Source organism: Pteronotus mesoamericanus, unplaced genomic scaffold (genome assembly GCF_021234165.1).
Source record: "Pteronotus mesoamericanus isolate MK-2021 breed Mesoamerican mustached bat unplaced genomic scaffold, CSHL_Meso_final scaffold_165, whole genome shotgun sequence".
Classification (NCBI taxonomy): Eukaryota; Metazoa; Chordata; class Mammalia; order Chiroptera; family Mormoopidae; genus Pteronotus; species Pteronotus mesoamericanus.
In genome coordinates, this window is record NW_026555307.1 from 2,244,434 (window position 1) to 2,268,141 (window position 23,708).

Below are 23,708 nucleotides of genomic sequence, written 5' to 3' on the forward strand. Positions count from 1 at the left end.
AAATCAAACAAATATAGAGCCCTATTTCACACATTAATTTAATCATATATTACATTGTTAGACAGATATATACCTTTGTCTCTAGAATGCTCATTTCATTTCATTGATCTACTTGATTATATCTGTGCTGGTGTCGTGCTATTTTAATTGCTAAGACTTTATAATGGATTTAACTTTTTAATATTTTATAATGGATTTTGACATTCAAAAAAATTAAATAAAATCAACTGCATTTTAAAAGAAAAGAAAGAAGGAACTCCTACCTTTTGTGACATCATGGATGGAACTGGAGAATATTAGGCTAAGTTAAATAAGCCAGTTGGTGAAAGACAAATACCATATGATCTCTCCTATAAGTGGAATCTACTCAACAAAATAAACTAGCGAACAAAATAAACCACAGACACGGAAACATGGAGCCGACTGAAAGTGACCAGAGGGGTTGGGGAAGGAGGACAGTGGTGGAAAGAAGGGGAAGGGACTAACAACATGTATGAATTACCCATGGACATGAACAACAGAGTGGGAATTGAGTGGGGTGGGGGATGGATGGAGGACCGCAAAGGGAGAAAAATTGAGACAACCGTAATAGAATAAACATGATTTTAAAAGAAAAAAAGGAATGAAAATCAAAAAGCAAATATATCAAAAAAAAATAGGTAATTATCTTTAAATTTTTTTCTGTATTACATATGTGATAACATTTTGCAATTTTGCAATAATGTGTTCTATTCACTATCAATCCATGCTTCTGTCATTAGACCTGACTTTATCCATGGAACTTGCTAAGCAGAAGATCCCAGAGGGGAGGGGACAGGTTGGTTTGCTCACAGTGACTAGTATATGTAAGGTAATCAACATAGATTTGCTGAATGAATGATGAAACTTGGACTGAAACCCAGTGTATGACTTTCTCATTACTCCAGTGTTCCACTTAGCATAGACACTAGTGATAAAATGACCCCACAAAGTGGGACCCATGAAGTAGAGGCTGTCTTCCTCAGTGGCCCAGCCCAGGGCACAAATCTAAACCTGAGTCAACCTGCACTTATGGAAGGACATGTCAAGGAAACCTAGTATACAGCAGTCACAGCCCTCCGACTCAGCCTGAGCTAGCTTACCTCAGAAGGCAGGGCCTATTGGCCTTATCAGCAAACCCCTGGCTTCCTGTACAGTTATGCCCCTTCTAACATTCTATAAAACCCTCTCTGTCTCAAAAGCCCTTGGAAGGAGTGCGCCACTGCTGGTGAGGACCTGTATCCCCCAGTCCGTGGTTTCCCTTGAATCAAAGACATCAAACTTATTGCTAAGTTGTTTTAACTTTGTCATTTGACACTAGACCATTCTGTTTAGTTACAATGGGGTTTTAATGAGAAATATCTTTGGCTGCACTAAACAATGACATGAAACATATGGGGTTTGTTTTTCTCACATGACAAGAAATCGAGAGATGAGCCAGTGCCCATGCTGCTCCAGGAGTGATGCTCGGTGACGTCAGGGACAGCGTCCTTGGTCTTTCGGACTCTCCGAATGGTAGCAATATGGCTGCCACAACTGCCACAGCTCTGGGCATCACATCCTGTATTGAATACAAGAAAAAAGGAAGAAGAGGTGAAACCTGGAGATGTTTCTTTTATGAGGAAAAGCAAACACCTTCTGAGAAACCTTCTTACAGATTTCTACTTAAATCTCATTTGCCAACATTGCATCAGTGGCCATCTATGATACAAAGGAGATGAAGAAAGAAAGTGGCCAGGATCTGACCAAAGGCATGGAGACTGGGCAGCTCACTTGCGCCTCTGCCATCACCCTGAGAGGAGCATGCCCAGACTGGCCCGCTGGTCCTGAGATGAGAGTGAGAGACGTGGGGAGAAGAGCCATCCCAGCTGAGCCCGGCCTGGATCAGCCGGCCCGAATCGAGCCCCCAGGTGGGTGAGTCCAGAGCTGCCCTATTGATCAGCTGACCCTCAGCCTACCTGCAGATATATGAGAATTAGTGTGTGTATAAAATATATAACAACACCAAAACAAACAAACCAATTAGAAAATGGTCAGAGGACTTGAATAGACCTTTCTTCAAAGAGGATATATAAATGACCAATAGGCATATGAAAAGATGCTCAATGTCACTAATCATCAGAGAAATGCACATTAAGACTACAATGACATATCACCTCACATCTGTCAGAATGGCTATTGTCAATAAATCAACAAACAACAAGTGTTGGCAGGGAAGTGAAGAAAAGAGAACCTTTGTGCACTGCTGGTGGGAATGCAAATTGGTGCAGCCACTATGGAAAACAGTATGGAGTTTCCTCAAAAAATTAAAAATAGAATTACCTATGACTTAGCAATTCCACTTCTGGGTATTTATCCAAAGAAACTCAAAACACTAATTTGAAAAGATGTATGCACTCCTAGGTCCATTACAGTATTATTTACAATAGCCAAGACATGGAAGCAACTGAATGCATGCATATGTATACACACACACACATACACACACACATATATATACATACAGAATGAAATATTACTTGACCATAAAAAAAGAATGAAATCTTACCACTTGCAACAACATGGGTGGACCTAGAGGGTATTATGCTAAGTCAGATAAGTCAGACAGAGAAAGACAAACACCATATGATTTCACTTACGTGTGGAATCTGAAGAACAAAGTCAATGAGCAGAGACTCATAGATACAGAGAATATACTGAGGTTTGCCAAATGGGAGGAGGGTGGCGGGGGGTGAAAAAAGTGAAGGGTTTAAGAAGTGCAAATTGGTAATTACAAACAGTAACAAAGAGTTAAAGTATGGCATAGGAAATACAGTCAATAATATTGTAATAATTATGTATGGTGCCTGGTGGGCACTAGACTTATCAGGGTGATCACATTGTAAGTTATATAAATGTCTAATTACCATATTGTATACCTGAAACTAATATTACATGTTGACTGTAGTTGAAAAATAAAAAAGAGAAAAAACCTCTTGAATCTGCATATTGAAAGATCACACCTTGTCTCAGAAAAATTAACAACAAAACAAAAATAAAACTGCACTGATACAAAAAAATTAATGATTGTCATTGTTGGTTTTAAATACCAATTTCCACAGCAGCTTTATTGATATATAATCTACACACCATACATTTCACCCATTTAAAGTATACAATTCAATAATTTTTAGTGAATTAAGAGTTGTACAACCATCACCACAATCAATTTTAGAACATTTTCATCATCCAAAAAATAAGCCCTGTATCCATTACTAACACTTCCCATTTCTCTCCAATAACCCCAGCCCTAGGCAACTGCTTACGTATTTCCATCTCTATGGATTTACTTATCCTGGGCATTTCATATAGATAGAATCATACATTGTGTGGTCTCTTTTCAATGATTGCTCTAACTTAGAGTAATGTTTTCAAGGTTCATCTATGTTGTAGCATATGTCGGTATTTCATTTATTTATTTGTGTTTTTTGATTTTATTTTTCTCCAGCTTTGAGATTTATATTTATATTGAGATATAATTGACAAAAGTATATATATTGACACCTAAGGTGTACAGCCTGAGGATTTGATAAATGGATACTTAGTGAAGTGATTATCACAATCAAGCTAATTAACATTCCCATCACCTCACACAGTTACCCTTTTTCTATATGTGTGTGGTGAGGACACTTACAATCTTCTCTTTTTGCACATTTCAAGTCTACAATACAGTATCATTAACTCTAGTCACCATGCTGGACATTAGATTCCAGAATTTGTTCATCTTATAGTTGAAAGTTTGTGCCCTTTGACCAACATGAATGATTGCTGCTTTGCGTGGTTTCTCTCCCAGTGTTGCTGTGGCCATGGTTACCTGACATAGCAAGCAAACCTCATTGTTTACCCCTGGGTCAGTTGCAAAGCATTTATTAAGCAGACACTGGGGCCTGGCAAAGAAGTCCAAGACATTGTCTCTCTTAGGCAGTTTATATCTCTAGCTGAGGAGAAGAAAGTCCTTGGAATCATGGTGACTTGCTGTATTTGTTTCTCAGATCATCATCTTGCACAGCAAAGAAAACCATTGTGCACCAGGCATTACAGTAGGTGCTTATATATTTAATCCTCAACACAGCCCTGCATCAGGCAGGATGCTTCTGGCTATGTGTACCAGACAATTCAAAGGGGCTTAGACAAAAAGGAAGTTCATTGTCAAGAAGCCCTAAGATAGGAAGCCTCAAGAGATAGTTAATGCATTGGCTCAAGGACACTGTTGAAGACTCCAGCTTTCTGTCTATACTTTCTGCCCTCCTTTGTGTGTCAACATTGACCTTAGTCTGGTTCTCCTCATGTTCACAAGTGGCTGCACTGTTCTAGGCATCACATTCAGCATCCAAAAGAAGAAAGATTATCTTTCTTTGAGCATCAAATTTAAGAGCAAAACCAAAAACCAAAACAGAACCTTTCCCTGAAGCCCCTCCACTCATTGGCCAGATTCTGTCACATGCCCATGCCTAAACTAACCACAGACAAGAGAAATCGAGTCATCATCATGGTCCTTGGATATGTCTTCTGGGGCTGGAACCAGCCTCTCCTGAAGCCCGTGGCTGTGTAGTGAGTGTGAAAAGCAGGTCAAATTTAGGGTTCTGTCTCCACATGAGGACACTGAAGCTCCGAGCGGTTATACAACTTGCAGGAGAGCACGCCTGGTATGCTGTTGTGCCAGGCCTCCAACCCACATTTTTCTGACCCCAAAGGTCTCCCCGTTAGACCACCCTGCTGCTTTACATCAGGTGGCAAGATTAGATGAGGAAGGGCTTGCCTCATTATAGGGTTGTTGCTGCCCTTTAAGTATCATAATCACTGCGGTCAACATACTCCATTAGAGTCAATTCTTGATCATCAGGTAGGTGCTCTGTAATCATTAATTTTATAGCCAGGCAGGTACAATCTGGCCTCAGGTAACCACATGGGCTCATTCCAACGTTGTCTGAAAGCCAAGTCGGCCAGGTCAGTCACCTCCGTATGTGGGGCACAGACTTGCAGCCTCCTGGTAAGCTTTCTTCCTTCTCACCTACCCCGTGGCTAGTTCCCTGAGAGTGAGCCCACCACATCAGGGTGAGGGAAGGAACATCCCTGGACCCCTCATTAACCCACTGCCACAGATGACTGAGGATTAGGTGCATCAGCAGCAACCTTCTCATCCTCATCACTCACTTGGCACTCACACAGCACTGCACGTCACTAGCACGAACACACCCACATCATGCCCTGGTCTTGAATTGATTGTGCGGAACCCTCCTCATTTCTGTCTGGGTCATTAACAGTTGGTGACATTGGAAGGGAGAGAGAGCTGAGAAAACTCAGAACTTCGGAAACCTGGCTTCTGCAGTTCCTAGCTGAGTGGCTCTTGAGTGGGCCACTTACTCTCTCTGAGCCTCAGTTTTCTTATGTAACAGGTGGTGCCTTGCAGGGCTGCTGACCGTGAACACAGACAACTGATGTGTGGCTGGGGCCTCAGGAGCAGTGGCCATGAATGCCATTACCTTTGGGCTTGGGCCAGTAAAATTGGGATGAACAATCAAGGCTCCTAAAAGAAACTGTTGAGTTTATAAACTTTGGTGCCAATTTGTTACAGCACTTGGAGTGTGGCCGAGGTGGATTCAAATGAAGTGAATTGATCTGCTAGTAGTCACAGGACATCTTGGCATACTCTGAAACAAGTTTCAATTTTCCTATGAGTGCCGGCTTCAAAGCCTTGTGAGCTTCCTTGCTTTGTCCAGGGGAACAAGAAAAGAACCGTTGAATGGGTTTATGTTACCATTGGGGTGGGTATATTAGCTTCCTATGTGGCTGCTGTAACAAATTACTCTGAATGTAGTCGTTAAAGAAAACACAAGCTTAATTATCTTACAGTTCTAGAATTTGGAAGTCTGAAATGAATCTTACAAGTTGAAAAATCAAGGTGTCGGCAGTGCTGCACTTATTCTAGACGCTCCAGAGGAGAGCCCGTTTCTTTGTCTGTTAAAGCTTTTAGAAGCCACTTGCATTCATTGGCTGGTGGCTCCCTCCTCCTTCTTCAGGGTGCATCTCTCCAGCCTCTGCTTCCATCGTCCCATCCCCTTCCTCTCTGCTGACCTTCTCACCTTCCTCTTATTCAGGACCCTGTGATGACATTAGGCCCACCACACACTCCCCCATCACAAAATCCTTAACTTAATCATGTCTGCAAAGCCCCTTTGCTGTGTAAGGTGACATATTCACAGGTCCTGGGGATTAGGACGTGGGCGCCTTTGGGGCTATTATTCAGCTTGCTGCAGTGTGTTTTAAGCAAACCTATGGCAGAAGGGAGGAAATGTGCATTTAATGTCCAACGTGCTCGATGCTCCCGTGATCACTGTCCTGGGGTGTGAGACGATCTGCAGAGAACCAGGAAGGGATTCTAGATTATTTCTGGAGACTAAGAGAGAGATCTGGCCTTATTGCTCTTGGCTCTGGATTGACACCGGCTCTCTGTATCCCTGAGGGTCGAGGCAGGAGGACAGACCTCACTGGCTGGTTTGGCAGAGAGAAATTAATTTAGGAGTCGCCCTTTCCGGAGGTTTTGCTTTTCACAGTTTCAGTGGCCCACAGTCAACCATGGGCCAAATATGTTAAATGGAAAATTCCAGAAATAAACAATTCATAAGTTTTACATTGCTCGCCATTTTGAGTAGCACAATGAAATGTTGTGCCATCCAGCCCAGGATGTAGCTCACCCCTTTGTCTGGCGTTGGCCATGCTGCAGACATTCCCTGCCTGGTACTCACGTCGTAGCCATCTTGACAATCCCATCGACTGCTGTGGTATTGCAATGCTTGTGTTCAGGTCACCCTTCTTTTCCTTAATAATGGCCTCCAAGTGCAAGAGTAGTGATGGAGAAACCATCAGGCTCTTCCTTTTAGTGAAAAGACGTGTGTGTAAGCAGGTCCCATGGTGTAATGGTTAGCACTCTGGACTTTGAAAAGATGTGTGTGTATAGGAAAAAACATAGTGTATGTAGAGTTCAGTAGTATCTGCAATTTCAGGCATCTACTGGGGGTTTTGGAAAGTATCTCCCACAGAAAAGGGGGAACGACCCTACAGGGCATTGGTTGACCATATGTTGTAGGACTAGAAGGCAAAAAAAGAACCTGGGGTAACACAGAGGGGGCGTAGCTGTGGCCCATTGGGCTTGGTCATGCTGCAGGTGGTCACACCTCACCCACCTCCCAGCATATCTCCTGTGGGAGAGGAAGAGTTTCATAACAAAGTCCCATTGACCCGTTTGTTAGCTCTTACAAGGAAGGGTTGTGAAGTATTGGTTTAGGAAAGTGGATTTGCAGGTTATATACCTATTTTATCACAATCTAACTAAATTAGACATGTGCCTTAACAAGAGTCCTGCAAAGAAAGTGTGGACTGAAGGAAATACTGTACTAATAAATCAAGTACAAGTAAAGAGCGAGAAAACTGTAGAGGCAACTGTCTTATTTCCAGAACAGGCTCTTTATCAGATCTATCCCAAGGTGAAAAGAAAACAGCAATCCAAAAAGACATCAAAGGAAGACAGCCCCAAATTCCAAATTATCAAGAAGTCTATTTGAAACACGCAGTCAAAAACCCATGACCATTCACAAACATCCTCACCCCAAAGGCACTTTCTGCCTTGAGGTATTACTAATGATAGAAGCTGCCACAATTAGCAAGAGATTAAAAAACGTCATTTAATCTTTTACTCAGCATTTAAAAATTTTCATTTTGATAAGGTTTTTATGATTGTGCATAAAATATAAGAACAATGATGCATGTGTACATTCATAAATTTTCATATGCACATGTATTGCAGGTGCATGCTAGAAAGTTTTTGCCTGATGGGATTCATGATAACAACAACAACAAAAACAATTTAGAAGAATGCTGCCCAAAAGAATTGGTGCCTGCTGGCTGTCAAAACAAACACACCAAATTAAACGATTGTATAAAACATTTCAGCTTTGTTTTATGTAATCAGAACTACCTAAGGAGATGACTATAAGCAAATCATGAAGTTCTAGACATTTTTTGTTGGTGCAGAGAAGCAGTTGTATAGCAAAGGTGTTTGGCAGAATTTTATTTTTTTACAAGTTATTAGAATCAGACAGAGGAGTCCCTTCCCCTCTCTACGTCATCCCCACTTCTCAACAGAATGGGAACTGGGGGGAGAGGAGACGAGAGCTTCTAACAGCCACAAATGTGGGGACAGCTCTGGTTCTCCAACCACACATACATTTCTGGTCATACGTGTACACTGCAAGGAAACCCCCCTCCCTAAAAAAGAGAATTATCTTCTGGAGGGCAGGCCCCTTGTAGTACAGGCTTCCCCTGTTAGGTGAGTGTTCTAGGAACCCACCCGCATCAGTGCACCAGCTGGCATTGCTGTGAGAGGCTGTGTTTGGCTTCAGTGAAATTTTTTTTTTTTTTTTGAAGACTCAATGCATTTGCCCATTTCATGATTGGTGATTTACGAGCACACCTGCCCACACCACACTGAGTGTTCAGCAGTTTTTGACAAAACAGCATGACCCCAGTGCCCCATTCTCCCTATTCACCTGATCTCACCCCCAGCAACTTTGTTTTGTTTCCCTGGATAAAAAAAAAAGTCCTCAGATGGAAACATTTTGCCATGTGAAAGAGATGAAACAAAAACAGCAGAAGCACTAAAGAGTATCAAAATCGACAAGTTCAAAAACTGTTTTGAGCAGTGGAAAAAAGTCTTGATACGTGTTGTGCATCAAATGGAGAGTACTTTGACCGAAGTTAAAACATATAAGAATAAATATATAATTTTTATAAATAAATTCCATTATTTGGGGAGTTCCCCTCTCGTACATCTACAGAGAAAACAGTTCTGGGTTATTCTATTCTTCGAGGCTGGGGTAGGAGGTGGAGACCAACTTCCCTCTCTCCCCTTCACCTGGAGACTGTTCCTGGCCACAGAGATGGAGGGTAGAGGTGAATGTGTTTGGACAATTGATGGGGATTCTTATCAAAGGCTTCCAGAAGTGCTTGACTGAGCTGCCTGAATTTATACGCAGCATTTGCATGTAAATGTCTATGCCCATTTTTAAAAACAGAGGGCTTGTACCTTTCACCATATTCTATTTTTAAGTGTATTTTGTTGGTTGTACTATTACAGTTGTCCCACTTTTTTCTCCCCTTTATACCCCTCCACCCTCCACCCCGCTTCCCACCAGCATTCCCCCCTTAGTTCATGTCCATGGGTTGTATATATAGGTTCTTTGGCTTCTCCATTTCCTATACTATTCTTAACCTGCCCCTGTCCATTTTATACCTCCCAATTATGCTTCCTGTTCCCTGTACCTTTTTCCCCATTCTCCCCCCTCCCGCTCCCTGATGACCCTCCGTATGATGTCCATTTCTGTGATTCTGTTCCTATTCTAGTTGTTTGCTTAGTTCCTTTTGGGTTTTTGCTTTCACCATATTCTTATGGGACTCTGGGACTTGAGGCAGGTCGAAGAGAGAAGCGACAGCCATGAGATTGTCACTTCACCCCTCAGAGCCTCAGCTTTCCTCAACTGGGCCATGGGAGAATCCTGCTGCACCTTGGGTTGTTGTCATGGACACAGGGTCTGGTGCCTGGAGGAGCGTGGTAGCGGGCGGCCATGTCCAATCCCGGCCATGCCAGCGTTTACAGACTGACTCCATCCTTCCCCCTGCCAGCTGCACAGGCCTCTCTGGGTTCCCAGTTACCAGTTTCCTCAGCAGCCTTTTTGTTTGTTTGGAACAGTTTCTTGGGGTCTCCTAGAGAAAAGACTCCCAGCTGAGTTCCAGAAAATGAACACACTCCCCCGCCTCCCGTCCTGTTTGGAGGGCTCCCAGCTGCTCCCTTCATCGCCTAGCCGAGAAGAAATGATGTTAGGAATGTTTATCTCTTGAGCAAGTGGCAGAGCTCCTTTCAGCAGAACAAGAAGAGACCACAAAAAGGGGTGCAGGGGTCTTGCCAAAGCACGGCGCTGCAGGGATATCCATGTTCTTTGTCCTGCCTCAGCCCACAATGCCTCCAAGAGAGGCTGAGACAACTGGGCCGGCAGTATCGGCTTCCTCAGCCCAGTCGTGGTTATTTCATGCCACAAAGCACATTGGTAGCTCAAGAGCAAAGAGACCGGGGTCCTCAACTCCAGCTCTCAGCCTTTAGTTCTGAACGCAAAGGGCCCTCTCTGATCAACATCTCGGCCTCCTGCCAGGCCAGCAAAGAGATGGCGTTGTTTTTAGATGCCCTCTCACATAGAAAAGCAGCACTGGGTGCGGTTTGGGTCTATAATGTAATGGTTCAGGGCCTCTGTTCTGGAATCAGATTGACCGGGGTTTGAATCTTAATAGTTGTGTGAACTGGGGCAAATTACTCAATCTGTCTGAGCCTTAGTTTTTTAATCAGCAAAATGGCAATAACAAGAATTTGTACCACATACCACAAAGGATAGTTTTGAAACTTGAATGGGACCATCGTTATAAAGCACTCAGCACATGTCAGTGCTGACCAACGGGAAGATCCTAAGTGCAAACTATTGTTATTTTAGTCATTTGATTACAAAATCAGAAAATTGGAAAATACAGAAAAATTCAAAGAAACCCAAAAGGCCCCTTTAACCCTATGCCCTGAAGGTACATACTGCAGGACTCTGGTTAGGTTTCCTTCCAGCTGTTTATGCGTGTGTATTTCAAACACTCGCCTCATTGTTGAATGAGTACTGCTTATATGTGTGCATTTATTAATTTTTCCTAATACCAGGCAGGATGTTTCTTAAAACCCACTTTTTTTTTATTTTTTTAAAATTTATTTTAATTTATTTTTTCAAATACATTTGTCTCTGCCTCCCCCCCGCCACTTTCCCTTGCCCCCTCCCTCCATCCCTCCCTCAGCAGCCCTTCCCCTTTGGTTTTGTCCATGAGTCCTTGCTATATGTTCCTTGACTTTCCCCTTCCCTTCCTTTTCCCCGCCCCCCCCGCCCCCCCCCCCCCCCGCTTCCCTCTTGTCTCTGTTGATTTCTTTTCCTTTCAGTGTTGCTGGTCATATTTTCTTTGCATCTTTGTATTGTTGGTTAGGTTCCACTTATAGGTGAGATCATATGGTATTTGTCTTTCCCCCCCAACTGATTTTGCTTAGCATAATGCTCTTCAGTTCCATCCGTGCTGTTGCGAAGTTTAGTAGTTCTTTTTTTTCATTCTGCTGCATAGTATTCCATTGTGTATATGTACCATAACTTTTTGATCTAATCATCTACTGATGGGCATTTAGGTTGCTTCCAACACTTGGCTATTGTAAATTGTGCTGCTATGAACATTGGGGTGCATAGGGTCTTTTGTATTGGCGTTTTGATATTCTTAGGGTATAGTTCCAGCAGGGAAATCACTGGATCAAAAGGCAGTTCCATTTTCAGCTTTTTGAGGAGATTCCACACTGTTTTCCACAGTGGCTGCACCAGTCTGCATTCCCACCAACAGTGGACTAGGGTTCCCTTTTCTCCACAGCCTCGCCAGCGCCTGTTGTTTGTTGATCTGCTTATGATGGCCATTCTGACTGGTGTGAGGTGGTACCTCATAGTGGTTTTGATCTGCATTTCTCTGATGGCTAGTGATGCTGAGCATCCTTTCAAATGCCTCTGGGTCCTCTGTATCTCCTCCTTGGAAAAGCATCTGCCCAGGTCCTTTGCCCATTTTTTGATTGGATCATTTGTCTTCTTGGAGTGGAGTTGAGTGAGTTCTTTATATATCTTGGAGATCAAACCTCTATCTGATGTATCATTAGCGAATATATTTTCCCATACGGTTGGCTCCCTTTTCATTTTGCTGATGTTTTCTTTTGCCGTGCAGAAGCTCCTTATTTTGATGAGGTCCCACTTGTTTATTCTTTCCTTTACGTCCCTTGTTTTAGGAGACATATCAGTGAAAAAATTGCTGCATGGGATATCTGAGAGTTTCCTGCCAATGTTCTCCTCTAGGACTTTTATGGTGTTGCGACTTATATTTAAGTCTTTTATCCATCTTGAGTTTATTTTTGTGTATGGTGTCAGCTGATGATCCAATTTCAATTTTTTGCATGTAGCCTTCCAGCTCTCCCAACACCATTTGTTGAAGAGACAATTATTGCTCCATTTTATGCCTCTGCCCCCTTTGTCAAATATAGATGCCCATATAGACCTGGGCTTATTTCTGGGATTTCTATTCTATTCCACTGGTCTATGGATCTGTTCTTGTGCCAGTACCAGATTGTTTTGAGTATAGTGGCTTCGCAGTAGAGTTTGATGCCAGGTATTGTGATCCCTCCTACTTTGTTTTTCTTTCTCAAAATTGCTGCAGCTATTCAGGGTCGTTTATGGTTCCATATAAATTTTTGAAATGTCTGTTCTATTTCTGTGAAGTATGTCATTGGTATCTTAATAGGGATTGCATTGAATCTATAAATTGCTTTGTGTAGTATGGACATTTTGATGATATTAACTCTTCCAATCCATGAGCACAGTATATGCTTCCATTTATTTGTGTCTTCCTTAATTTCTTTCTTCAATGTTGTATAGTTTTCTGCGTACAGGTCTTTTACGTCTTTGGTTAAATTTATTCCTAGGTACTTTATTTTTCTTCTTGCTATATCGAATGGTATTTTTTTTCTGATTTCTTCTTCTTCTATTTCATTGCTGGTGTACAAAAATGCCTTTGATTTCTGAATATTGACTTTGTATCCTGCTGTTTTGCCAAATTCACTTATTAGGTTGAAGAGTTTTTTTGGTAGAGTCTACAGGGTTCTCTATGTACACTATCAGTCATCTGCAGACAATGATAGCTTTACTTCCTCCTTTCCTATTTGGATGCCTTTTATCTCTTTCTCTTGTCTGACCGCTGTGGCTAAGACTTCCAATATGATGTTGAAAAGAAGCGGTGAAAGTGGACATCCTTGTCGTGTTCCCGATCTTAGTGGCAAAGCTTTTAGTTTTTGCCTGTTGAGTATGATGTTGGCTGTAGGTTTTTCATATATGGCCGTTATTACGTCGAGGAATGCCCCATTTATTCCCATTTTGCTGAGTGTTTTGATCATAAATGGCTGCTGTATCTTATCGAATGCTTTTTCTGCGTCTCTTGAGATGATCATGTGGTTTTTGTCTTGTCTTTTATTTATGTGATGTATCACGTTTACTGATTTGCGTATATTGAACCATCCCTGCATGCCTGGGATGAATCCTACTTGATCGTGGTAGATAATCTTTTTAATGTATTGCTGGATGCGGTTTGCCAATATTTTGTTGAGGATTTTAGCATCTATGTTCATCAGCGAAATTGGCCTGTAGTTTTCTTTCTTTGTAGGGTCTTTATCTGGTTTTGGGATCAGGGTGATGCTGGTCTCATAGAAAGAGTCTGGGAGTCTTCCCTCCTCTTGGATTTTTTGGAATAGTCTGAGAAGGACAGGGGTTAGCTCTTCCTTAAATGTTTTGTAAAATTCTCCTGTGAAACCATCTGGCCCTGGGCTTTTGTGTGCCGGGAGTTTCTTGATGACTGCTTCAATTTCCCCAGCTGTTATCGGTCTGTTCGAGCTTTCTGTTTCTTCCTCCTTCAGTGTTGGAAGATTATACTTTTCTAAAAATTTGTCCATTTCATCAAGGTTTTCAAATTTCTTGGCATATAATTGTTGACAGTACTTTCTGACGATCATTTGTATTTCTATGGTATCAGTTGTTATTTCTCCTCTTTCTTTTCTGATATTATTAACTTGGGTCCTCTCCCTTTTTTTCTTGATGAGTCTGCTTAAAAGCTTGTCAACTTTATGAATCTTTTCAAAGAACCAGCTTCTGGATTGGTTGATCCTCTGAATTGTTCTTTTTGTCTCTATGTCATTCAGTTCTGCTCTGATCTTGACTATTTCCTTCCTTCTACTTGCTCTGGGATTTATTTGTTGTTGTTTCTCCAGTTCTTGAAGTTGTAGTGTTAGGTCTTTTATTTGAAATGTTTCTATCTTTTTAAGGTAAGCCTGTATTGCTATGAACTTCCCTCTCAGGACCGCCTTTGCTGTGTCCCATAGGTTTTGTTGTCTGTTCATTTTCATTTGTTTCCAGAAATTTTTTGATTTCTTTTCTTATCTCATTATTGACCCATTCATTGTTTAATAGTCTACTGTTCAGTCACCATGAGTTTGCAAGTTTTTGAAGTTTCTCTTTGAGATTGATTTCCAGATTCAAGCCCTTGTGGTCCGAGAAAAACTTTGGTATTATTTCAGTTTTCCTGAATTTGCTGAGGTTTGCTTTGTGTTCTATCATGTGGTCTATCTTTGAAAAACTGCCATGAGCATTTGAAAAGAATGTGTATTTTCTTCTTTGGGATGTAAGTTAACCCACTTTTTTTAACTTACCACTTTTTTTTAACTTAAAAATATATTGAGAACATTTTCTCCAAATCATTTCATTTTACCATATTGCATATTTTCCCACACTTTGATGTTTCTGAAATTAGGATGTTTCAGAATCAATGTCAAAAGAAACATGCCAGCTGTTCCTCCTCTCTCTTTTCCCCTGTAAAAGGGTGTTATGAAATGGGTGATACATGCAACGAATGACGATGCCTGAGGCTGGAAGAAATGTGGCATCTCATTCTGAAAGATGCTTCTTTAAGACCACATAGTATTCCTAGGTGCCTTCTCTATAATTAACTTAATAGACCATTATTTTTGGACATTTTAGCTCCTATCGGTTTTTCACTGTTATCATCAATGCTGCAAAAGAAAACATATGGCAGGAAGTAAAATCAAGTGTGTCACTGACCAAGCAGGGTGGAAAGATCTGGGCGGAGAGGTCAAGGTCAGAGCTGGTGTGCGCTGATCTTGTCGGGAGGAAGGTAAGAAATAAGTAGCCTGGCAACCATCTTCTTCCTCCCTGCAATCTCATGCCAGGGCTCCCACTTGCAAGGAAGTGGGGGATACTGTGCTTCAGGTCAGCACCCCACCTCCCTGGCCATGTTATAGAGTGGCCCTGGATGGGCAGAGGCAATGCCCAGGGCACCAGCCACGTTGAATCGTGAAGCCCTCTTTAGGCTGGGTGCTCACTACACAGGCTTCCCCTTCCCATGCAGAACAGGAGGCGCTGGAGAGCAGCCCCTTGGCAGTCAGTTCCGGCATGGACCCCTCGTGAGCGCACATGCTCTGAGGCAAGAGAGCTTTCTCCTTTTCTGGAGTTCCGTCTCATGACTATATTTCAGGTTATTTTTAAGCGCCTGGCACCGTGGATTTGTATACTTGAAGGGAGGAGAGGGGTCTCAACACAGAGCAGGCCTGGGTGGGCAGAGGGGTGGGGGAAGGCTGCATTTGTGCTCCTCTAACAATGACACCTCAGGCTGGCGGGCTGTCACACCCACAGCTGACATTAATCACATCCTGCCTTGCCTTCTCCAGAAGCTCTGACACATGAGACCACACCCTACTTCTGGAAAGCTCCCGCCCAGCCTATAACGGTGCTTCTCCGCCATGCTTCCCATGTTGGGTTCCCCTCCCCTCACCCCCACCCTTGGATCTCTCCTGCCTGGCCCTGGAGACTGGGTGGGCTCTGGGCCACCGTGAGAAGTAGATAAAGCCCTTTATGTGGAAGCGTTCTTGAGAGGACACAGGTGCCCTTTGGAACGTTGGCAGCCATGTAAGGTGGGCCAGGAGGGGCGAGGTGCGGTGCCAGCCCAGTTGCTCTTTCAGCTAGGGTTATGGGGTTGCAAGCAACAGAAATTGACTCTTGCTGGCCGTCTTGGGGCCCCAGGAGGGGGCTACTGGAAGGAGATGAGCTAGTTTGCAGAATAGAAAGGAATGATGGGTAACAGATCACAGGACAGACAGGAGCATCACAGGCTGCTAGGATCTGGGAGGCAGAATTAATAAGCAGGGCAGGGTGGGGGCAGGGGTGAGGGGCTGTGGAGGAGGTGGAGGGAAGGGCGGATGCTGCTGGGATCAATGTGCTCCATTTTACACTTTAAGCAACTGGAAATCAGAAGGGGAGGGCACTTGCCCAGGGTCACTTTGGCTCACTGGAGCCACAGCCAGCCCTGGATCTCAGACCTCTGATGTGGTGCAGTGGGACCAGCCCGGGTCCTCAGAGAAATCCTCCAGGGTCCTCCCCACAAGCAGAGGAGGTCCTTACAAGAGCAGCATCTCCAGGGGTGCCTGTTTCCTTCACAGATCCTGAATCCGGGGCCACGCATTACTGACAAGGGATTGGCTCAGCCTATGCCCCAGGCAGAGGGAGGGGGCTCTGGCAGGACCTGGGAGTGACTCATTTCTGTCTACCAGCCAAGCGCGCCAGAGAGGCTGGCAAGCCGGAGCCAGTCCACAGCCACCAACCAGCAGCTGAGACCACGCTCAGGGCAGGCGGGCCTCCATTTACACTGAAGAATGACCTTGGCAGGACACCCGGCCTTGCCTCTCTGACCCCCAACAAGCCCACCTCCCCAGCATCCGCCCCCATGACAAGTCCCTCCCCTTCTTGCTCTGGACGTTCCGGACAACTCTCCAGTCCCTCCCTCCTCACGCATTGCATGGAGAATGCCCTTCTGTGTTCCTCCCAGCCCCACTAGCTTGGCATGAAAGAATTTGGGCTCTGCAGTCAGAAAACCACATGTTTGGCTTCACAACTTCCTGGTTGTGGAGCATGAGCGAGTTGCATAGCTTATGTCTGTCTCAGTTTCCTCCTTTGTAACATGGAGATAAAGCCTCCCTTGGAAGCTGCTGTAAAGGTCAGGGGTAAGGTGTGCAAACACTGATGTTTGGTTCAGAATAGGTTGCGACAGCTGGTACTCTCCCTCCAGGCCCGGCGTCCCTCTCCAGGACCCAGCCTGAGCAATGTCCCAGGCCTCAGGGCTGCTCTCTCTTGAGCTGCCTATCACCTTGATCTGGATCATTTTTATAGCGCTTCCCAGAAGCCACCCTGTATTGTACTCGTGGCGCAAGTGAACATTTTGGCTGCTTAAAAGCAAGCCAAACAAAAAACTGTCATCAATTCTTGCCATCTAAAGAGAGTGGCAAATTCTCATTGAGGGTTTTGGCCTGGGATTCTGGTTAGCCAGGAGCAGAGGAAAACATGTCATTTCAAAGCACCGCCTAGTGCTTTGTGCTGCTAACTACTAGGGTCCTGGCTTAGCCAATCGTCTTGGAGAGGTTGCAGTCTGCATGTTTTTTCAGGACTCTTTTTGCTGCAAATGACAGAAATTTAACCCAGATCTTTAGGTTTAAAATAATATATATTGGTTCACTAACTAAAAAGGAAAACCTATAGGTGTGTCTAGCTTCAGGTACAACTGGATCCAGGGTCTCTCCTCTTCGCTCTACTCTCCTCTGTGTGTTGGCTTAGTCTGCATAGCCCCATCCATTTGAGTAAGGATGATGGTGGCTCTAGACTTCACAACAAGCTGTGGCAGGCTATGTAGTTCAAATTTGGCTGCATCAACATATAACCAGTTCCACGTGCTCTTCTAAAAGATAATATTGATGCCCTGACTGGTGTACCCTGATTGGTTGTCCTGTAAACCAAAAGGTTGCAGGTTCAATTCTCAGTCAGGGAACATGCCTGGGTTGCAGGTTTGGTCCCTGGTTGGGGCAAGTACAAGAGGCAACCTATTGATGTTTCTCACATCAATGTTTCTCTCCTTCTCTCTCTCCCTTCCTTCCTCTCTCTCTGAAATCAATAAACATGTCCTTAGGTGAAGGGTTTAAAAATCTCTTAAAGAATAAATAAAAGATAGTATTGACATACTTCCATCAAGACGGAGGATTTATGTTCCCCTCTTTTGACCTTGAATGCCCTTTATAACTATCTCAACCAATAGAAAATGGTGGGAGTGACATTATTTAATCTCCAAGTGTTTTAAAGGTCATACAGCTTCTGCCTGGCTTGTTCTCCTTTGGGACGCTAGTCCTTAGAAACTAGTATGTTGATTCTCAGTAAAGATGCAGATTGATCTGGCTTGGGCAACAGTCTCATTTATAAACCAGTCTTTGTGGCCAAAGGGATGGAGAACTCTGTCTGTTTGGGCCGAATCATGAACCATGCTCTGGCCTGCTGACGGGTGGGGACAAAGTTAGTCAACCGAGTGAGGGCCACAAGGAGCTGGCCAGAGCATGGCCAGAGTTGGCTCAGCAAGGAAAAGGGAGCTGTATCTATTACATGAAGGAAGAACCATTCAAGGATAAAAAGGCATGTCCACAGCTTATTTGTGAATTGCTCTGCTTATCAAGAAAATGTTTTATTTGTTAAGGCATAGGTTATGGAAAGTTAGGAAAAGGAACCCAGAAAAATAAGATTCATGCTTTTTTTCCTACCATACTTGGGTAGAATTCGGAGAAAGCAAGAGAATGTCAAGGTATGCAAGCAATTAATGCTCGAGTTAGCTGAGTTGGTGTGAGAAACTAACATTTACCTAGGGCCAGCTCTGTGCTTAGCATTGCATTGGGTATTTCATATATTAATACATTCTCATTTAATGAACCTGCAACTCTTGGAGGGAGGGACTGAACCTCCAGGGCTTACAATGCTGTGTATTAATTAAGATTATATCTTGGCTGCAATAACAAATACCAAAAAAACAGTGACTTAAACAAGAGAGTTTATTTTTTTTTTCCTCCCAATTGCCCAAGATTAAGCAATGCAGGCCAACACAGCAACTCTAGGTGCTCTTTTATTTATCTTGTTTCACTGAGAACCCTAAATGTGTGGTGTCCACTTAAGATAGCTGTTCCAGTTTCTGCCAGCAAATCTACATTCCAGCAAGGACAAAGAGGGAACAAGAAATGGAAGGCATCCCCTCTTCCTTATAAGGAGAAGGCCCAAAATTTTGACTCATCTCTTCCGCTTATGTCCCACTGGAAGAAACTTAGTCACATGACCATATCTAGCTGCAAGGAAGGCTAGGAAACTCAAAGGCTGTAATGTTAAAGAAAGAAGGAGTTAATGGATATTGGGTGATAACCAGCAGACTTAGCCAAAAACTCTCAAAACTGTAGATCTGGCGGTTTTCTCTAGTAAGAGAAGTAGTGTGTAGCCTCATTAAGAAGAGCTCTGGCCCCAGAATCAAACCTCCATGGGGTTTAATCTTGGCTGTACCATTTAATAGCTGTGTGACCTTAGCCTCAATTTTTTTATCCATAGCATAGGAGTGATGAAAATACCATATTTCATTGATTCTAAGATTCACATGTTAACATGTCTACAATTGGGATGTGTTTACAAATTACTGATATATTGAATTGACTTTTTTTCATTCTTAATAGTACACAACATAATGGTTATGTTATATTGTACAACAATGATATCTAATATTCAATGAAATACAATTGTTTTAAAGATAAAATATAGAATATGCATATTGTATTAGTAGAACTATCGATAGAATATAGAACAATTGTATTCATATACACCCACTTGAATAGCTCTAGGATTACAGCAAGAACTCAATAAATGCCAGTAATTATTGCTATCACCAAGCGTCCCAGAGGAGGAAGTGGTTCATTCAGCTGGGGCTAAAATAATACTGAGGCTCAGTGAGTTTATAAATCACCTCCCTGTCAGTAAGGCAAGAGGCAGGCAGGTGCTTCCTCCTTCCCACATACCCCTCAGGTTCTAAAAATCAATGTGACAATTGGTGGCTGGATGGAGCAGATAGTCGGAGGGTTAGGTGGAAAGGGATGGAGATCAGCTCATTTACCGTAATAGTCAGCTCAGGCTACTCTAACAAAATACCATAACATGGGGGCCTTATAAACAGTGGGAATTTATTTCTCACAGTTCTGGAGGCTGGAAATCTGAGATCAGGGTGCAGTAAGGTTAGGTTCTGGTGAAAATCCACTTTCAGGTTATGGACTTCTGATTGTACCCCCACATGTTGAAGAGCAGAGCGAGGCAGAAAGCCCCTTCCTGGCTCTCAGAAAGGCACTGATCTTCTTAATGAGGACTCTACCTTAAACCCCATCTAATCCTAATCACCTCTCAAAGGCTCCACCTCCTGGTATCATCACGTCAGGGGTAGGGTTTCAACTTACAGATTTTGGGGGGATTCAACCAGTCCATAACATTAACTTTTCTTGTTTTTCTATCATAAGCTCTGAATGAATGTCCTGTGCTTGCCATAACAAATGACCACACACTATGGAGCTTGAAATAATAGAAATCTATTCTGTCCCAGTCCTGGAGGCCTGAAATCTGAGATCAAGGTGTTGGTAAGGCCAGGCTCCCTCTGAAGGTCTTAGGGGAGGGTCCTTTACCTCTTTCAGATCCCGGTGGCTCTTGGCAGTCTTTGATGGTCCTTGGCTTATAGACGCACCACTCCAACCTCTGCCTCTGTTGTCACCTGGTCTTCCCCTCTGTGTCTTCCCATGTCTTGTCCTCTGTTTATAAGAAGAGGCCCACCCTAAACCCGTGTGACCTACTCATAGCCTCACTACACTCCTACAAAGACCTTTCTTTCAAGTAAGGTCACATTGAAATTCTGGGTGGATGTGAATAGTGAATATTTGTGGGGCACTGTTCAACACAAAGCATCTTTCACTGCACTCTGTTTCTTGTCTGGCCGTGGTTGATGCTGCTCTTCCTTCACTGTATCATTTTTGCTCGTTTTCACTCCCTAGCACATCTGCCAGTTCTGTGCAGCATCCCTGACACCAACCTCTTTGAACATTCTGTTCCACACAGATGGGAAAGGCGGGACCCAAATGTTCTGCTAGCTGTGCTAGTGTATAATAAACTGGAGAGGAGATGGGGGAAGATAAGCCAGGAGAAATCATTAATAGAAAGGAATGTCACATGGCAGGAACTCACTCAAGCACATCAAAATTTGTTATCAAAGACCCCTGGGATTCCATTTATTACTGTTTTATTTTATTCTTTTAATAAAAACATTTTAGTTAAGCACTGAATTTGTCAAAGCACAAAGGGGGCATAAGAGAGATTTTGAGTTTGAGGTATTGGCTTTTCTCTTTTTCGAGGTAAACAAGGCAAGTATTGTGTGAGCAAGTGTTACAAACGAGTAGTTTTTCTACCAGGGGATAGAAGAAAGCTTTCTGAGAGTCCATAGGGTCACTTAATTGAAATCAGCCTCTAAATGCACATGGGCCATGGAGGTGCAATGTTGCTCTGGGGATTATTAAATGGTGTCATGCACTTGATTGTATTAAAATCATGGAAAAAGTTTTCTGAGGTCAAGTGTTACTGTTTAAAAGCTGTCTGGGATCTGAAGACATCACACAGCTCAATGGTTTCAAGGAGTATAGCACTAACACCTTCTTTTTTTCTTATAAGAAATATTTTGTAATTTTTTTTCATATTCTGAAATGAAACTTACAGTGAACTTGACCTACCCACACTCCATTGCAAAAAATAATTGTAATGCCCTAATGGTAACATTAAAAGCAACATAAAAAATGAAAATCACTTACAATAAAACAATGTGGATTTCAAAAGGCAAATGTTCAGGTCTGGCCATACAAAATGACATGATGATGTGGTCAGATGCTTGCACCCAGAAGGAGGGTCACGGTGACACATTCATGTCACATAAAAGCTCAAATGCCATGAAGGCATTGCTGCTGCTGATGTGATTTTCCAAAATGATGAACAATTCTTAATAAACATCCAAATAGAAGAAGTGATGATCTTTCCTTGACTATGAGGTAGTTGCTTAGTTGCTCGGTTACAGTGTCATCCTGACACACCAAGGTTGCAGGTTCAATCCCCATTCAGGGCACAAACAGGAATCAATCAATCAATGCAGAAATAAATGGAACAAAAAATCAATGTCTGTCTCTCTAAAAAAAAAGACAGAAGATGGAGCTAGGTTCTAGACCTATAAATTATATGAGGATTTTTCAGTTACATGAAGGTGTGGTAGGACATGGGAAGGTGGAAAGATGGAGGAAATTCTTCATTTAGAAGACTGAATTAGGCATTGAACCCTTGTAAATTTCCAGAACACCCCCTAAGGGGCAGAATCACCTCTCTAAGGACTGCTGATCTTTGGGGCCCTCATTATTTAAGAACACTGAGACTAAGAGATTGAAGGTGGTCTACCCCGTGTCTCACTCCCACCACTGGGGCGGGGTGGGTGGTGCAAGCACACCCAGGGGACCCTGTTACCGTAGTACCGGGCTTCTTTCCGGTCACACTGGGCCCGGCCAGCGCTCTGTCTTTCTTGCTGAGACATAGTGGTGGTCGGAAAACAGAAGCTTCTAAGCTCAGGAACCATGTGAGCCGCTGAGCCACTGGAATTCTGGAGTTCTGAAAGGAAGGAAGAGGACTCCTCCCGTGCTCTGGGCCTCACTCTATTACAGCGACGTCTTTGGGACACGTCCTTTGGAGGCAGACGGGCCTGGGTCCCAGTCCTGGCTCTGCCATCAACTGGCTTGGTTCTTTGGGGCCAAGTGATCAATTTCTGTCTGAGTCTCAGTTTTCTCACCTGTAAATGGCGTTAATAATATTACCCAGTTACAAGGTGGTTGAGAGCACTTAGTGAGAAAGATGCATGCAAAGTACTAACTTAGCACAGTACCTGGATGGCATGGAAAGTTCCACTCAGTGATCGTAAGTTTATGTAAGCCACAGCCTAGGGGAAGGGGAGGCAAAGAAAAGCCCTTTTCAATTAATCTTCCACATTTATTTGTTTTACGATTCAGTGGTTTTTAGGGTATTCACACAGTTGGGCAACCGTCATTGCTATCTAATTCCAGAAAGTTTTCATCACCCCAGAAAGAAGCCCCATATTCATTAGTGGTCACTCCTCATTCCCTCCTCCCCTCAGCTCCGGCAACCACTTTTAGTTTCTGTAGATTTGCCCATTCTGGACATTTCATGTAAATGGAAACACACAATACTCCGTCCCTTGTGACTGACTTCTTTCACTCAGCATGTTTTTGAGGTTCCCCCGCATTGTTGCGTGTGTCAGGACTTCATTCCTTTTTATGGCTGAATAATATTTTATTGTTTAAATAGACCACATTTGTCCACACATCGGTTGATGGATAGTTCCCCCCCCGCCCCACTCTTTGCTATTGTGAACAATACTCCACTTTCAGGGCACTAGTCCCTCACACATTGCAGGTATTGATTGAGAGCTGGCTGAATCTATTCTGAATCTACTCCTTTCTATGGGTTTGGATCTGATTCCACATCAGTCACAATGTGCCTTAAACTCTCTGAATTTCAGTTTCCTCATCAGGCAATGGATGGTTATGAAAAGTCAAGACAATGCTTGTACGTGACTAGCACACAGTAGGTATTCAACATTTGTCTCAAGCCAGCCCCTTCAATGCCTTAATATTACCCTCTAGCCAGAGCAGGACATCCCCCTCCAGTCCACTCAGATTTACAGAATCTAGCTGGGTTTTAGTGAGGGGTGCCCGGAGCTGGCTCCGGCTGGCTTATGGGGAGGGGCTGTGCGCATCTCTTCCCACCTCTGTGTCACATTGGCAGCTTGAAATCAGCGCAGTGGGAGTATTTACACCATGAAAACCAGCAAACCTTCCCATGAGGGCTTCCTCTGCCCTGAGAGCCAGCCATTAAACACTAACCAGCACACCCCAGGTTCTAGTACTTTCTGTCAAGCTGTCCTGAGTGGCAACAGGACAGAGATTTCAGAAGTTCAGACGGCACAAGCCTGGGGTTGAGTCTGAAGGTACTGGAGCAGGGGTGGCT